Source organism: Tamandua tetradactyla, chromosome 7 (assembly GCF_023851605.1).
Source record: "Tamandua tetradactyla isolate mTamTet1 chromosome 7, mTamTet1.pri, whole genome shotgun sequence".
Taxonomy (NCBI): domain Eukaryota; kingdom Metazoa; phylum Chordata; class Mammalia; order Pilosa; family Myrmecophagidae; genus Tamandua; species Tamandua tetradactyla.
The window spans coordinates 103,580,273-103,592,401 of record NC_135333.1 but is presented as its reverse complement, the minus strand read 5'-3'; the positions used below and the strand labels follow the sequence as shown (position 1 = coordinate 103,592,401).

At 36.2% G+C, this 12,129-nt stretch overlaps 1 protein-coding gene across 6 annotated transcripts in view; it reads right to left on the bottom strand.

Annotated features, from left to right (window-relative positions):
- TMEM117 (transmembrane protein 117) overlaps positions 1-12,129 on the bottom strand; it is a 585,676-nt gene that overhangs the window by 466,068 nt on the left and 107,479 nt on the right. The window lies entirely within an intron of this gene.

Sequence of the window (12,129 nt, the reverse complement as noted above, 5' to 3'; positions counted from 1 at the left end):
CAGTAAAGGAGTGAGAAGCAGCAGGGCTGTTGGAGGGAGAGTGTATGTCTCTCTTACATTTGGGGCCCCTGCTCTGAGTCCACATTTGCACTGACTGAAAGGCATGGTCAAAAAGCACACTAAACCCTAAGCCGACTCTGGTTGCACCTTTTTAAAGAGCAAATATAGTTCTGTTTCTTGTAAAAGTACTATTTGCCACCAAAAGTTGCCTTCCAACTGTTTAATTTTTCATGATGCTATTTCAACAACCTGCAATAAATTGTTTTAATCGGTTTCATGTGGATTGCAGGAAATAGCAGGAAGAAAAGATTATTCTTTATGCTTAAAGTGCATTAATCATTACTCTCCCCAGGGAGTAGCTGTTTACAAGGAATCAAATAATATTTGCTCCTAGGAAACTTCCTCTTGAGTATCAGGTTCTAGCTTTGTCCCAAGCAATAGTTCTGCTTCCTGTTTTGGGAGAGAATGACAGCAGGTGCAACCTTTCAACCCTTCATTGAAAATAGGTGAGGCCCTTAAAACTCTATGGAGAACAAGAGAACAGAAGGAGCAAAGTGGTATCCTGTCCTCTTTGAAGCACTCACGTGTTGACAACAATCCTACATGGGCGTGGGGCACCTTGACCTCAAACAGTGTCCTTACAGAGTCTACCTCAACTAAGACCCATCCACACAAAGCTGAATTGTTCACACCAAAAGAGGTCAGGGGGCCCCCCCGCTCTCAAGTGACTGTGATTGCTGAGAGTCCATGAGGTGTTCATGGGCTCACTGCCTTGCTTTCATAAATGGGATGAGGGAGGAAAAACAAAAATAATAAAAAGGGAGCAAGAATAAGGGAGATGGTAGAGATGGCAGCTTGGAAGATTCCACTGGAGTGGATACTTGCCTGCAAAGCAAATGGTTGTATTCCTGAAAGAACACTGGATCGAGACCCCTCATCAACAGAATCCTTTGCTGGAGACCACAAAACAAGCATAAGTTCTTGGAAATGCTTATGAGAACTGAACAATTATTACTAAAATTAATACTGTTTAATTTATCTTTATTTTTTAATTTTTTTGCATGGGCAGGCACTGGGAATCGAACCTGGGTCTCCGGCATGGCAGGCAAGAACTCTACCTGCTGAGCCACCGTGGCCCACCCAATACTATAATATTTTTAATTAACTTTGAAAAAGTGGGTTGGAGTGAAATTTTTTAATCCACCAAGAATTTATCTAATAAATAATAAAAAGAAATACTGTATAATAGTAAATATAATGCTCTAAAAATCTATTACCACATAGAAACTTACGAGAGCATTTAATTAATAAGCAATACAAAAAAATATTTTCATGAGAATGAATCATTTACTTCAGCCTCTTACTGTGAACATGAGTAAATTTGGGTTCCTTCCACTAATGGAGCAGGCAACTCATTATATTTATTTCCTTAGGGTAAATTTAGTTGACTAGCCACTTGGTTTTATTTGTCTTGTTCTGGTATTTGCGTTATGTTTTCATAATCAGAATGGTTTTTCACATACTCAGTGTGTCCAAAAATAGCATAATATGTCTGAAAACAAGCATTTTAGAAATGGGCTTCCAGGGATTCCACATAAAAGGAAAAGCCAACTGACTCTTTCTCCTATATTCACTCTTATAAACTACTCTCTCTTACATCAGCCTGCAAAGGCAAAATGTTTTAGAGAATTTTGTTTAGATGATCAGTACAATGTTAGTATCTTGGAATTACATTAACCAGGTCCCAACAAAACAAATCATGAGAAATCTATTCCATTCTCAATGACTTAGTGGTGACTGGCTAACTTTGATGATGAAATGTAATGGTGAAGAGATATGAATTGAATAATTAATCCTCATATGTACATATAGAATATCAAGAAGGAACAAGAAATATATTATCCAGAGCCTTTTGACAATGCTTTCCCTTTAAAATGCATGTTTTCAAAATAACTAAAATCAGTTCTCATTTATCTAATGAAGATTGCTTGTATGGATTAAATAATTTAAACTCCATCAAGTTTTACTTAGTAAAAATGACAAAAATATAGACTTATGATTCTTTTTAAAAGAATACACAAAAATATCAGCCAGAAATTTGGGGAGAAAAAATAATAGTCAAAATACTGGAACAAGAGTTTTATATTTTTAAAAAGTACTCCAAATGTGTAACTAAGAAAAATAACTCTCTGAGCTGACAGCAGCTCCAGTTATGGAAGAAGATGCTTCAGGGAAGTGAAAATCTTTATTATTTTTAGCCTTGTTTTTTTTTCTCCAAATATCTGCAATAAATTATTTGCCTACTCTGGATCTTAAAATCTACAGCTGTTCATTGAATAAGTTGCTATACTCAGTACATTCCACAGGAAGGCGCCCATTCCCTAAGACAGCCACCTTTATGCACACAGCTGAACTGCACACCATTTATGCTCACTGACCTAAAGAGAATTTAAAATGATTTCTAAATTAAGCATTTTAGAGACAAGCAAACTTTTTGAAATAGTTCTAATGAAATCCTTGAAGTGAGACAATGTAAATTAATGCTTCCAGAAAGTGCAGATCTTTTAAACTTACTCTAAAATCAGGGATATAAACTGTTAAAGAGGGGCTTAAACACAATACTGTCATTTCAAAGTGCAGCACTGTCTAGTAGAAACATAAAACGAGCCACACATAATTCCATATTTTCTAGTAGCCACTGGAGCTTTCACTACTAAAACCGTGGAAATTAAAACAGGTGAAATTAATGTTAATAATACATTTTATTCAACCATATTCAAAATATCACTTCAATATGTACTCAATATAAAAATTATTAAACATTTTACATTTTTCTTCAAAATCTGGTGTGCAGTTTACATTTATAGCACATTTCAATTTAGACTAGCCATATTTCATGTACTTAATAACCACATATGGCTAACGGCTACTGTATTGGACAATACAGATCTAGAGATCTACCCTATTTCACTTAGCACCAAAGGTAATTTTGATTAAAAATCAAAACGTTCAGTCTATATTTCTTAGACCACATAAGACAAACAGGTACAAATGCAAACAGATTTTTCTTTCAGTGACAAAAAGGAATACACAAATGCTTTCTTGCTCTATATCATGTGCAAATAACTGATCACATCTCTATTATCTTGGGACTGCAGAATAACCTATAAAGACAAAATAAAAGAAACCCAGGCCTTTTTAAATAATATCTATGTTATGGACACAGTCAAGCAAAAAACACAGAAGGTATAATAGCCCAAAATGGTGTGGTCTACATTGGATAATATATGCATTATAAAACAAACGAGCTTTAATAAGTACCTGCTCATTATCAAGTTTTGTAATTCTCAATTTCACCAGCTCAAGCTAGGTAGAATTTTCTGAAGCACAGACAGCAAAAGCATAAATGGCTTATTTATCAATCCTGACTCTCTTGCCTCATCGTATATTGTATTCTACAAGATGAATGGCGAATTGATATAAAAGCATTCATAACAAAAATACAAAGGGTTGACTTCTCATTAGGACATCCAGTTCTTAAAGTAGATCTTTTTTATTGTCAAGCAGCCACACAAGTTTAAAAGGCAACCTTGTTTCTTCCACAAGATGTGTTTATGAGAGCAGTGAAATACTATCACTTTGAGAAACTGCAGCAGCACCAGCTCACAGCTCTGGCCCTACTGGAAGAATCGCTAAAAGGAGGCACTGTCTCTGGAGCTGTGTGAATGATTCTACCTGGAGTACTGCACCTAGCTCCCAGACACTACTAACTGAAGCTGAGCAAAAGATAATTTCTTTAGAAATTGCACACCTGGGAGGTGCTTGCATTTATTTGCAACTCACTATGCTCCCCCAATCTTCTTCAAACCCTCAACTTCTTAATTCTGCAGTATAATTTTGAAATTGCAATATAATTTTGAACCTGGACTGGCTCATTTTCTCCCTGTATAGGAAAAATAAAAGGGATAAAATTCAAATTAGCTGGAAATTAAATTAAATAAAAGTCCTCTAACCATCTAACATGGTTGGCTACATGCTGTTGTTTAATGTATAGTTCAAGAAATTCTGAAAATTAGTAACACTGAGACAGAAAACAATGCCTTAGAGTGATATATTAATTTATAATTTACAAGACCCTTCACATGTCTCTATTTGATTCTCACAAAATTGTAGAATTTATTAAATGTACTACTACATTTAATAAATGAGAAAAACAAGACTCAGAAAATCTCCTATTCAAAGTTGATAAAATAACGAAATGTAAAAAATACTACCTGTAAAATATTAGACACCCCAGTTCCTTAAAGGAAACTTTAACATGTGCCTTACATTTGAATCATTCTTTCTTGGTGGAAAGAGATTTCCCTAAGGGTCTGTTACAGCTTTCATGTATTATTTTTTTCTAGCCAGCTGGAATCATTTTCAATCTTCTTCAAAAGAAGAGAGCATCTTGGAGGCTTAGCAGTAGCTTCTGTAGCTCTGTGGCTCTGTGCATTAGTGTGCTCTCAATTATTCAAGATAACACAGAAAGGCCTGGGGATGGATTACCCTATATGCAGCCAAAACAAATTAACAGCTAGTTGGGTTAAATAAACCTGAATAAATGAATGTTTAAAACTGTGCATACAGATGAAATGTGCAAAGGAAAGTCAGGGTTCTTCTTCAAACATAGCAAGTGAGTGCAATGTGACAAGTTAGAATTCAAACTCTCTACGGAAAAGCCACATACCATATCAGACCCAGAATTAGGAGCAGGCAGGAACTGCGTCGCTCTGCACATTAGCGCCACACATAGAGACACCAATACAAAACAGTGTTTGTTTACTGCTTTAACACTTACAGGCCCCTTCACCAGAGCCACGTGGGCACGGCTTTACTTTGGGACCTGCTTCAGGATGACGTCACACTCCCTTTGATCTCACCAAAGGTGAGAAATGGAATTACACACAGAATTATATTCAGGAATGCGTGGTGGTCACCTATAACCACTATGAACATTTTTTTGCTTCTATTTGGGCATTCAATTTCATTGACTAAAGAAAATGCTTTCAATTTTTTGTTTGTAAAGTTTTAAAAAATATAAAATAAACTCACATTGAAATTTTAGTAGAATTTAAATTGTGAGATTGTTAAGGGAATAGAATAATTACAGCACAGGCTTTGGATAAAACTATTTATATGTGCATCTAAAATATAACTGTTAAAATATTAACATTAAAGAGATTTTTCAAAACCCAGATCTAGTAATGTTTGGCAAACTTATTTATAGGTCACTAAATATTTTCAAACGACCATTTCTACACTTTCATAAATCTATTACCACCTATATCTAAGTCATTGTGTCACCATTTCTATTCAGGGGCATTCAATTATCAAAATCCTATCCATAAAAATATCAACAGTACCACAGTAATACCAGGGGCAACCAATTGGTGATGGTGGGGGGAGACATCGTGGTCATTTTTAGAACATTTCCATCACTCCAGAAAAAGAAATAAAAAGAAAAACTCATATATTTCATACTCCTTAACCCTCCCTCTCATTGACCACTACCATTTCCATCTACCCAATTTATTTTACTCCTTAAATATTTATTATTTATTTATTTTTTATCCATATTTTTACTTATCTGTCCATACCCTGGATAACGAGCATCAGACACAAGGTTTCCATAAAAACACAGTCACACTATAAAAGTTATATCATTACACAGTCATCTTCAAGAATCAAGGCTACTGGAATACAACTCAACAGCTTCAGGTACTTCCCTTCAGCCACTTCAATACACCATAAACTAAAAAGGGATATTTATATAATACATAAGAATAACCTCCAGGATAACCTCTCGATTCTTTTTGAAATTTCTCAACCACTGAAACTTTATTTTGTCTCATTTCTCTCTTCCCCCTTTTGGTCAAGAAGGCTTTCTCAATCCCTTGATGCCAGGTCCTGGCTCAACCCGGAAATTCTGTTCTATGTTTCCAGGGAGATTTACACCCACCCCCTGGAGTCATGTTCCAAGTAGGGGGTAGGGAAGTAAGTTCACCTGCCGAGTTGGCTTAGAGAGAGAGGACATATCTGAACAACAAAAGAGCTTCTCTGGGATGTCTCTTAGGCATAATTATAAGTAGGCTTAACCCTTTGTAGGAATAAGTTTCATAGTGGTGAACCCCAAGATCAAGGGCTTGGCCTATTGATTTGATTGTTCCCACTGCTTGCAGGAATATCACAATTCTCCAAATGGAGAAGTTGAACATTTCCTCCTTTTCCCCAATTCCCCAAAGGAACTTAGCAAATACTTCTTAATTCACTGCCCAGATTACTCTGGGATATATCAGAGCATCACACTAACCTGGAAAAACCAACAAAATCTCACATCATATTCCATATTCCATGTACTTATGGTGTTCAACTAAACTGACCATGCAAATTAATTTAGGTAATGTGCTACCCAAAATATAAATTTTGTACCAAATAAACATCTCTCGATAAGGAGTAGTTTTGATTTGATAGTTGGGGATGCTATGTTTGTTGATTCTTTGTCACTATGGGCCATTGAAAATTGTTCAAAATTGAGAGTGTTATTGATTGTAAAACCAAGTGAGGATGCTGAAAGACACAGTTTGTTTATTTCGGACATTATCCATAATGCCCAATAGATTGAGGAAGCCAAACGGAACAATGACTGAGAAGGAAAATGACAAACTGTGCTACATTTATATGATGGAATATGGTGCAGCTACAAAAAGGAAGGACGTTAAGAGGCACACCATAAACCTTGGGGACAATGTGTTGTGCAAAATAAGCCAGAAATAAAGGAAAAAATATGCTAAGGTCTCCTTCAGAAAATACTTATAAGAAAATTGGAGCCTAGATTGTAAATCTTTATAACAGCCACACTTACTCTGAAGTTCTAAGTGTATGTCTAGATTTTGAGACACTGAGCTATATATGTATTAGTGGGTATTTCCCTGGAAGTTTGAGTACCTCTGACAACTAAGACCCAGAAATGAAGTGCTGCAGTTCTGAAAATTAGCATTGCTATATACAATAACAGTTAAAGTAGCCTAAAAAGACATCAGGCCTCAATCAGAGATAAAAACAAAGTCAATCTGGCTGGCTCTAAGGTAATCAGAACACAGGGTAAAAGATAATAGTGTATGTACTCCTGACCTTCACCTACTATATGAGACCAACGGCAGAGAGGTTTACTATGTCTAGAACCTAAATTTTCTGTAACAAATAATCTAAATCAAACTGTCTGGATAGTTCATTTAAACAATCCAAACTCCTAGAGTCCAGAACAGGAAAAAGGCCTTGTAATTCTGTATAGCTTAATGTAATACCTGGCTACATCTCAGACTATGGTGGACTGATAATTAAAAAGGGGGGAAATAAGCATATATATATGGAACTATTAAATTCCCCTATCTGGGAAACTAAGGGTACCCTATCAGCCACTAACGACACTCAAGAAAATACGTCAAGCCCTTGAGTTTGAAGCTTGCCCTTATGAAACTTATTTTTGTGAGGGAAGCCACATAATGAGTCCTAAGAATTGCTTCCAGAAACCTCTTTTGTTGCTCAGATGTAGACGCTCTTTCTCTAAGTCCAACTCTGCAAGGAAAATCATTACTGTCCTCAATACATAGGAAATGACATTCAGGGGTGAAAATCTCCCTGACAGCATGGGGTGTGACTCCTGGGGATGAATCTGGTGTAGGCACTGAGGGATCAACAATGCTTTCCTAACCAAAAGAGGGGAAAGAAGTGAATAAAATAAGGCATCAGTAGCCAAGAGAAATCAGAGTCAAGAGGCTGTTCTGAAGCCTACTCTTGTGCAAGCTTCAGTTAGATAGTCCTAATCGTCATGGTTTGCTAAATCTCAACCACATCACTTCTGCTCACTCTTAAAAACACCTAGGGGTCAAACCAAAACTCTATAAAAGCATCATGCACTAAGTTTGCTTTCCTGAACCTATAATTCCCAAAGGGTTCCTAGCTCAGATAAATCCTCAAACTCAGTGAGACCATCCTCTCCAAGATTACTGATTACATTCCCTTAACCTTCAGTGTCAACACTAACATGAAAAGTCAGAATGGGCATTACCTAACGATCCCTATAAATTGGGAAAGGGATCAGAGGAGAAGGAAAGGTATAACAGAGAAAACAGTATTTAACAAAGGAGTATGACTGCTGAATCGCTATATTAATATTCCTTCTATCCTCTAGTATTTGGGAGAAGCTAGAAGGAAAAATCTGAGGTGGTACCATGGTAGCACATGATAAACTGGGATCTGCTCTTTAACTACTTGTTGATGTGTGCTTTGAAACTTATTGCTTTTTCTTTCTTCGCTCTTATATAAATGCTACATTGTACAATAAAATAATGTTAAAAATTCCTATCCATAAGCTATAATCAATTTTACTCTTCAAATAAATTACTTCTTCTAATTTTGTTTTTTTAATTACTAAAATTTCTCTTATTAAAGTGAATTTTATATAGTGCTAAGAGACTAAAATTTCTGACATAGAAAGGTTTTCCTCTTAAAATATATTGGTCACTCTTCAAAAATGAAATTTTAATCAAAACGCCATAAAACCTAGTGAGTTACCAAAAGCACACATTCAGCTACACCCTATTGTTTCCTCCCTGTTTGATTCTATATTTTTAAGTGCTAAAAAATTTCTTCTTCCTCTATCTATAGAAAATTATACATTATTTCTGAAAACAATTTTTTAAATTGATACAATTTTGCTAGCTCACCCTCTATTTCCTCTTTTGAAAAATTGGTTGTTTGACATAAAGCAGGCCAGGATGTGCGCTGATCATATTTTCAGCAGCTTTCTGAAGATGATTACCTCTGAGAACATCAAATAACTGGAGAAATCCCAATAATTTAGCTGTTGCCTTGTATAAAACAATATACCAACTAAGTGAACTATAGAAGGCATCCTGACTTAACAGGCACACTCTTCAAAGCCCTGAAATTCTTCTGTGGATTGCAAGCAGCTTCCTAGCTAGAAAGTACAGTTTACAGGAAAGTTTATGCAGTTTGTTAAGGCCATGATTTTTTTTTCTTTATTTTTATGTTACTTATTTTAAATTACAAAAATTAAAACTTCCTCAATGCACCATATGAAACAATACAAAGATGTTCTCACACACAGTGCCAAAGATTCAGTTTTAATAATCTGGGGGATACCGTTTTGCAATTCTCTTCATTTTCAAACGAACAAAACAAAACTACACACACACATGTACCCACATGTACAGACATTTGTTGTTTGTTTTTACAAAAACAAAATCATACATGGGGCAACAGAGATATTTTCAATGACTACATAGTATTATATAGCACAGATGGTCCAGATTTTATTCAAGTTTTTTCTTATTTGTGGACCTTCAGGTTGATTTCACCTATTTACAACCACAACCCCCAAGTACATTAGCATATGTATCTTTAGATAGAACACCTTTATTTCTATGGGATAGAGTGCTCAAATTAATGGGTCAAAAATTTTGGCCACCTTTTAACATATGAGTTTTTCTTCAAATTGAAAATCAAAGTTCATTGAATGATTTGGCAACATACATCACATCAAAATTTTTTGTATCCTTTGACTCAGAAATACCAATCTAGGAATTTTCCCTAAAGAAATAAGCAAATGAACACAGATTTTTTTTAAATGTATGTACATGGATTTTCTTTGAAGGTCTGTTTACAAAAGAGGAAATTAGAAAGTATCCAAAAAGTCAAGAAAAAATTAAATAAATTATGCTAGGAAAACCCAATTTAACACGACACAAACACTAAAATTGAATTTATGGTATGCATTAAAAATATTAAAATATATATTCATTGTCAAGGGAAGATGTTTATAAAATATCTCTAAATATAAAAAGAAAGAAAATACTTTTGCAAAATAATTTCAAGGAAAGGAAGATTGAGGGAAAGTACATAATAAAATGCTAATCAAGTTCTTTCTGGATAGTAAGGGTAAGGATGATTTTTCACTTCATATTTTTGTTCGTCCAACATTTATTCAAGAAATATTTATTGAGCCTCTATATATTAGGCATTGTGAACAAAATACCTTAATGAAGTTACTCTGTGGTGTGGTAGGGGGAGCAGGAGGAGAATGGGGTTGCAGAAAAGGTCAAGGAGGGTTTAATGAGATGAATAAGGAAGGTCAAAGCCTCAAGAACACACCTGAAGTTGTATCATGTAATCCTTCTAACATGACCATGACCATTTAACTATGAGTCATGTAAATTACCTAAGATTACTGATCAAAGTTATAACAGACTAAGATTCAGATCTTAAGATTCCTATAGTCACACCAATATAATAAAAGCAGAAGTAATGTATGCCACTTCCGAGCAGAGGTGGTTAACAAGCAAATATGCCTTCTCCAGCCCCTCTCCACCATCTGTCAGCTGGAGATTTATGAGCTGGCTGCCCTTGAAAACCACTTCTTGAAGAACAGCCTAAGTTCCTTCATGGCCGTGTAAAGCAGAACACCCGCCCTCTGCTCTCTACCCTACTCCCATTCAGGATACCCATACTGGATGGTGACATGAGTGAGAAATAAATTCTAATGTTGTTAAGCCACTCAATTTGGGGGTTAATTCTCACATCATCTGGCATTACCCTAACTAATACAGGGCATTGCAAAAGTGTGTTTAAAGGGCCGCTACTTCCCTGATGGATAGGTATCTGGTACAGTTTGTAGCCTTACTACATAATGTCAGATGACTTGAGGTCAGGCCTGAATTTGCCACTTATCAGGTATGTGACCTAGGGTAAGCAGCTTCTATCTCTGAGTTTTCATCTATAAAATGGGAAGTTAGATAACACTCTTCATCAGGGCTATTATGAGAACAAATAGAACCTTGCAAATGAAAGTCTTTTTGGAATTACTGTATTTGTAATGGTGGTAATGTATTTCCAAAAGATTAATGTGCTTTCCTCCTGCATTTCCAGGTAGACTGTCACTTCCCATCAGCCCAAACTCTCCATCTTTTGTGGTTTTGCAGTAGGATTGGGAGGGAAAAATAAAGGTATCACAAATTCAATGTGAAATAAATAGATTACTTCAAGTATACACTTAGACAGAGGCATAAAAATCAGTTTGCCCAAAACAGGGATTTTTCTAAATTCCATTATCTCTTCCTTTACAATATCAAGAGGCAGGCTAGATGATACAGATCATAGAATTTTTTTCACAGTCTGGAATAGATTCCCTTTCCGCTCCATAAATGATACAGATCATAGAATTTTTTTCACTCTCTGGAGTAGATTCCCTTTCTGCTCCATAAATGGCTGTCAAATGTACTGCCCTGTGGCAAAGGGATATGTTTTAGAACAAGTGAAAATCCCAAACATGAACCATACTGGTCTCAAATGATTGTGGAAAGTAGAAAAAGAAAGAGACGGGGGACAGATATGAAATACAGAAATCCTGGTTTTCCCATTCTGATTAGGTAAGAACTGAGAGAGTAGTGTCACACCTGCTCATGTTTAGAATCCAGGAATGAAACTGGCTTGAAAGCACATACAACCATCTGGGGGGAGGGGGAAGGGGGAAGAGGGAGGAACATCAAATAAACTTAACAGTGCAGGGTGATTAGGCAGAAAAGAGGCCTGAATTCATCCGTCCAAAATCACTTTTAAAATTCTGTGGGGCATTAAGAGCAACCTTGTGTGGTCCCAGAGATGACAGAACAACATCCAAAGGGAAGTGAGTTTGAGAGCCTACAAGCCCAGCTGGGGCCAGCCAGGGCAGAGAAAAAGTTGGCTACTTAGGTCAGGAGTCAACAAATGAATTTGCCAAAGATTCAGGGCAGCCAAATCAGAGACGATCACCACTGACCAAGCCAAGAGAAACCAAATCACGAGTTATTCCAGCTGCTGATCTTTACAATGAATATCAGCAAGATGAACACCATCCAGAACGAGAGGGACAATTCCATGGAGACAGAATAAGCTATCAGACACCATGCAGATAATAGAAGGCACGCTTTCATCCAGGTATGCTCTTGTCATATCCCCAGATGACATCTTAGAGAAGGGCAGAGAGGGAGAGGAAACCTGAGATGAGTACCCTACCTTGTGGGCAAGAAA